The sequence below is a fragment of the Psittacula echo genome, assembly GCF_963264785.1.
Source record: "Psittacula echo genome assembly, chromosome: 4".
NCBI lineage: Eukaryota > Metazoa > Chordata > Aves > Psittaciformes > Psittacidae > Psittacula > Psittacula echo.
In genome coordinates, this window is record NC_137738.1 from 113,380,991 (window position 1) to 113,387,720 (window position 6,730).

Below are 6,730 nucleotides of genomic sequence, written 5' to 3' on the forward strand. Positions count from 1 at the left end.
CTTTCATTAGAAAAGTGAAGATACTCTCATGCTGTTGGATAAGGGTTCTGTGTTTTGTTCCCGTAAAGTAGGTTCAGGTTCTAAATCCAAGGTGTTTTGACATCCTAGGTTTTATCCTTTCACCCTGATGCTGGAAGGGATAGACTCTGCCAGTGAATGCTTGCTCTTTGCACTTTTAACATAGTATGGTCACCTAAGGAATCATAAAAGGATTTAGTTTACTGGCATCGTCTTCTTCCTTAGAGAAAGAGTGGTTAAAAGACCGCAACTTTTTTTCTTTTTTAGAGAGTTATTTCAGCTGTTGGGTGCTCTTGCTTTCCACAGAGGTTAAAGAATTCCTCACAGGAATTATAACTTGGCTGGACTTGATGTTAATCTGTGTTAATCTGATGATCTTGTGTTACTTAAGTCTTTGGGCCTCCATGTTGCAAGAGGCTGCCTAATTAAAGGGGGCATTTGCCAGGGATGGGGTGCAGCTTGTAACTGTGGTAAGCTGTAAGTCATGATGCTTCTGCCTCCTACCTATTTGGCAAAGTACCATCTACTTTCTGGTGTGGGATGGATTTGTAAGTTCAGTGGATTTTACATTAGCTTGTGATCAATCATGCTGTTGCTGAATTCTCCCACAAGAAAAAAAAAAGAGATTTTCCTTTTCCAGGAGGGTTTGCAGAGTTCCCAGAGGATATTTCAAAAATCAGAATAAAGACATTTGCTCATATTTTCATACTGGACTTATGCCTCACTAGTTCTGTCTCCCTGCAGACAGGTATGCATAATAAAAGTGAAATTCCTAAGTAAATACCATCAAATATTGGGTGACTTAGTCATACAGTACAATTTTATTCCCTCTGTCAATAGGGAAGAATTCTGCTCTCTGGAAAATGTGCCACCACCATTGGAATTCTACTATAGCCCAAACAGTTTTTCTACTGGATGATAATTTACTTAAATGTGCTGTCCCTAGTTTAGGTAGGCAGCATTTATATCATATAAGAAATACTCCAGCCTGTCCTTCACATGAAATCTGGTTTCAAAAACCCACTCCTGTAAGCCTTGTCTGTGGCAGGAAGATTAAGACCAGTAGTGATTCTAATGCTTTTCAGCTGGTGGGGAACTCAACAGAACATTTTGTGGCTTCTGTGCATGTGCTTATACATAAATAACCAAACAGAGGTTTAAGAAAATATCATCACACAAAAAGGAGTAGTTCAGATTATTCTTATCAGGATAATACTAATGAGACAAAACTATTTGTGTTGAAAAATTTATGCTATGATTTAAAGAACTTCAACTTTGTCTTTTCCCATTCAGCTGAAGTTATTACATGACCCTTTCTGCAGACTTAGTGATAACTGGTAAAATTGCAATGGTGAGTTAGTGCACTGGTAGGTGAATTAACTTCACAATGTCATGAGACCTCTGTAATGTATGTAAATCTCAGCATTAAAAAAAGATGGCAGCTTGTTTAGAGTTGTAATAAGCATGTTATGAGTAATGTTACAACTGCATGGGTTGAAAGTGAATGAAGATTTACTGAGGTGTATACAGTTCTGTTAGGCCCACTATTCCCAAGATAACAGTAGAGCCTGTGGATGAGGCAGTACTGACAGTCTTTAACAAACCTCCTTAGTGTAGTTGCAGTCAGTGTCTGTCTTGTTATAGCTCACACCAATTTTGGACTAGAATAAACAACACTGTAGTGGCTTTTTGGTCGACGTAATTTGCAGTTTTTTGGCTGACTTGTGCTCACAGGAGTATTTTGCTACCTTCCTGTCACTAACCAGCAGAGCTAAAAGCGTAGGACATGTCTGGGAAATGTTTATGTTCTGCCCCTCTTGCAAATAGAAACTATTCTGAGAAACACCCCTCGTGGCATGGGGAGGCAGCATGCTACTTGCTGATTTTGGCATATGTAGTAAAGAATAAATACAGGTCATCAATACTGTCTTGCCCTTCTGGATGTGAACTCTTCAGCTCAAGCAACGCTTCAGTAGCAAGCAGCTGAAGACTTTCATTCCCTGTGTCTGCATCCTGTAATCATACCGTGGGATAAAAGGGACTAACTAATGCCTCAATACCAGGAAATACATACCCAGTTTTCTGCTGAACAAATACAGTGGCACTTATTACTGGGTTTAGCTTAGGGTCAGGGAAGAGAGGACTGCTGTTAGGGAGGAGGAGTAGTATGTATGTAATCCTTTTTGGGAGTGAACCCCTTTCTTCCTCTGCTGACTAGGACAGTCCTGATTGATAGCATGCAAGATGTACCCGCATCTGGGATGGTGAGAGAATTTGTTCAGTGTGCGTGGAGGCTTCCCATTTTACTCGGACACATGAATGGAGATCTGCCTTTCATGTTGAACAACCTGCAGCCCTTCTTGTGTGGGGTGTTATTTTTTTTTTTAAGTGCTGCTGTGCTGAGTGCAATAAATACAACATATTTTAGATTAATTCTCCAGGGAAATAATTTTCAGTATAACCTGGTTGTCAACAGTCTTCAGGCCTTTGGATATAGCCTAAAATTGTTTGCTGCAAACCTTGGGAGACCAGAGCCTTTGAAATAGTTGTGTGGAGTAAGCAGTGTTTTAAAAATAAAACAAAAAACTTCCCCAGATCTGAGCTGTGTTGCTTTCGGAGCCTCCCAGTTCCTGCAAAATCTGAGTGACCCTTCAAATGGTTTTTTTAAAGAGGAAATGTTGCTTTGTGATCAAGGCCCCTAAAGGTTCTAAAAAAGACCTGAGAACGTGTAAAGCCAGTAAAGCTTTTGGTACTAAGATAAAAAACATTCATCATTGAAGCAGTCAGATCTGGAAGCTTCTAAAGCACTTGGGATCTGTTGATAAAGCACTAGATTCTTGGGAGTTATTTTACTGAACAGAAATAAAACTTAACCAGGGAATGTGCCATCTTTTAACTCATGTTAATGTGGAGTGAAATGTGTATAAGAATTAAGAAAACAACAAGAATATGGAACTTCCAGTACTGTAACTCTAGGTTTGGGAGTGCACCTTGTTTGTACAGCGTTCAATCAGGTATCTGGTTTATATAATTGTTAAGCAAGAATTTGCCTCTCCAGTGGCAGGTCCTTTAGTTTATTGGTATTTTAGTAACAGTCACTGCACATTTTACTGCTCAAATGGTTAATTTGTTAGTGAACATGTATTCTGTTTTGAATATGTGGGTGTTTGTTCTAACTGAAAGCATACATCTGTAGATGTATGCTATAGAACATAACAGAAGCTTAAAATACTGAGTTCTTGGCATTATATTAACCAGTGTGTTTGCTCAAGTTCTCCATTCGTGAGTAGCCAGCTTTGAGTATTCTCCTGTATATTTCATGACAGTTTTGGGTTTTATTGTGAGGGTGGTGAGATACTGGAATGGGTTGTCCAAAGAAGTTGTGGATGCCCTGTCCCTGGAAGAGTTTAAGACTGATGTAGTGGAAGATATCACTGCCTGTGACAGGGGGTTTGGAACTATATGATCTTTAAGGTCCCTTCCAACCCAAACCATTCTATGAAAATTGTATTTTGAGAGAATTTGTGTTGGGATAACTCTGCAAATAACTTCCAGTTATGAGATGCAAATAGTTTTCCGAGGACTGTCTGGTTCCACTGAGCTATGAAACTGAGGTGGAAGTGTGCTGAATCACTGAGCAGACCAATGAAAGGCTGTTGCTGTGGGCAGCTCGACTTGCACACTCCCTCAGAGCTAGCATATAGGCTCTCCAGCATCTTTAATGTCCGCATATGGTGTGTGGTTCTGTTCAGGAACCACACCTTGGTCAAACATGTCCTTATCTGTAGTAATGTGCTTCTGCCTGATGCTGTTCTGATGAAGACCACGGACCAGGTCCAGACATTCTTGCCTGCATCAGGTTTAGCTTGCACCCTATTATTTCTGTTCTGTTTTAAGGGATTACTAAGCACTTCAGTATTAAGTTTCTTGTGGAATTGAGGATGACAAGTCTTGATCAGGACCGCAGTGATTCATTGCTACCAGTATTAACAAATTGATCACTTTAATATCTGTGAGGTGGGTGTTAACCCTAAAGTTTAAGACGGGTTTTCTAGTGTACATGCTTTTTCTGGATGTCACTTTGGGAACACTTCCACTAATACACTGTTCACGTCACCGAATTTAAATAGATTTTTACCACCAGATTTGTCATTCATTTGCATGACTTTACACACTCAGTATCTCAGGTGGGCATGTAAACTTCAAGGCCTCTTTTGAAATGTTTTTTTGAAAGGCAATAGCACTATTAGGTGGAAGTTTTGGAAATTATTATACAAACACATAATGTATTTATGTGTGCATTTATATTTATGAAGTATAATCCATAATTACTTTTTAAAAGGGCATGATATTCAAATGTGGTAAATTCATAGAATCATAGAATAGAATCATAGAATAGTTACGGTTGGAAAGGACCTTAAGATCATCGAGTTCCAACCACCCTGCCATGGGCAGGGACACCGCACACTAAACCATGCCACCCAAGGCCTCATCCAACCTGGCCTTGAACACCGCCAGGGATGGACCATTCACAACCTCCCTGGACAACCCATTCCAGTGCCTCACCACCCTCACAGGAAAGAATTTCTTCCTTATATCCAATCTAAACTTCCCCTGTTTAAGTTTGAACCCGTTACCCCTTGTCCTGCCACTACAGTCCCTGATGAATAGCCCCTCCCCAGCATCCTTGTAGGCCCCCTTCAGATACTGGAAGGCTGCTGTGAAGTCTCCACGCATCCTTCTCTTCTCCAGGCTGAACAGCCCCAACTTTCTCAGCCTCTCTTCATACGGGAGGTGCTCCAGTCCCCTGATGATCCTCATGGCCTCCTCTGGACTTGTTCCAACAGTTCCGTGTCCTTTTTATGTTGAGGACACCAGAACTGCACACAATACTCCAAGTGAGGTCTCCCGAGAGCAGAGTAGGGGGGCAGGATCACCTCCTTCGACCTGCTGGTCACGCTCCTTTTAATGCAGCCCAGGATACGGTTGGCTTTCTGGGCTGTGAGTGCACACTGAAGCTGGCTCATGTTGATTTTCTCATCAACCAGCACTCTCAAGTCCTTCTCTGCAGGGCTGCTTGACATGTCCAGCCTAAGTACTTTGTTGTAGAAGGGGAAAAAACCCCCAGGTTCTTCTTGACTGAAAATAATTTCAAAGTGTAATATCAACAGTGTTAGGGGATTTTTATTTTTTTTTTTATTATCTTCATAAAAGAGATAAGCAGAATAGCTCATTAATAAAAATGTCAGGTATTAAAAAGGAGAAAAATCTTACAAGCTGCCTATTTTCTTTGTTTCAGTACTATGGTCTAAATTCATGGTGAATTCAGTTTAAGTAATACTTAGCTAAAGTCTTTACTGTTTCATGTTTAAAATGAAAGGAGGATCTTGTAAATATAAATTAATATTTTGTGAATTAATAGTGACACATGTTTTTTTAAAGGATAAAAGGGGATTTAGTTTGACCTAATTATCTAGTTACTGCCTTCTGCAATAGCTAAATAACTGAGTATTTAGCTATAGCTAAATAAATACTCAGTTGAGTATTAGCTTATAGCTAAATGCGCAGTTGAATCAGAGATCACTTCTATAAATATGTAAATGCTTGTAACTTAAAAATCCTTTAATAGAATATCGTAAAGCTGTAAACCTTGGTGTTTGAGAAGATATGGGTTTGATTTGGATGATCCCTGAATAGCTATTCAGATTATAAACTGAGTTTCTTCCCTCAAATACCTGCATTGTCTTCAGTAATAAATTTGCATGCGAACTGTAGGAAGGTGTTTGGCCTATTCTTAGAGCAAGTCAAAATTACACTCTGCTTCTTCATGATCAGCTGTACATCTTCCTATTATCTCTTGCCTTATCAACAATGTGTGCAAGGCATAGAGCAAAGTCTTTGCCTTGCGGGAATTTACAGCCTAACTGTAAAGGATAACTAAATGTTACTCAACGATTTTATTAGGGTTAAGATTCACCATTAGGTTTAAGAGTGTGGGTAGATACCATTGGCTCCTTCCATGCTGCAGTAAAAGAAGGGTATACGCTGTTGGCTTTGCCCTTCATACTGGAAGTTTCCCACGTATGATCTACTTGCATGAATCTGCATGTGGCTGCTTCCTAACTCAGTTCTTAAATTATTATCTTAAAGCTTTTCTGAAGTTAATTATTCTGGCAGTTGGGCTGGGGAGTGAATAATGTGTAGTTGTGTTGGTAGGCTGGGGAGAAGAGAGAAAAACTTCAGTGAGTGAAGAGAGCTGTAATAGATGGCTGGGAGTAGAAGCCTCTTTTCTTTCCCACTGTCCCCAGTGCACCATCTCCAGCCACAGGTGTAGTTATTGACACCCAATGAGTGAGTAAAGCTGGATTTCATGATCAGACCAGGGTTGGATCTGGGTCAGGCTGAGAGTTGGAGGGAGTGTAGTGCATGTGGACAGGAAAGAGCTGGCAACAGGTGGTATCATAGTGGAAAGAATGAGGCAGCTCATCATCTGGCAATGTTTCTGCTGCATTTTGCCAATTATTTGTTTTTCTTCAGGGAGGAATCCAGTCTTTGGTTAAGTTTTGTCATTGTTTTTTATAGTCATTGATCCTAAGAAATCATCTTGTCTACTCTGCTTTAAATTTAAGGAATATTAAATTCAGTATTAGATGCTAAGGAGTATGGCTAATGATCATATTTTAGGACTTGATTTGCTTAATCAAAAAAAAGT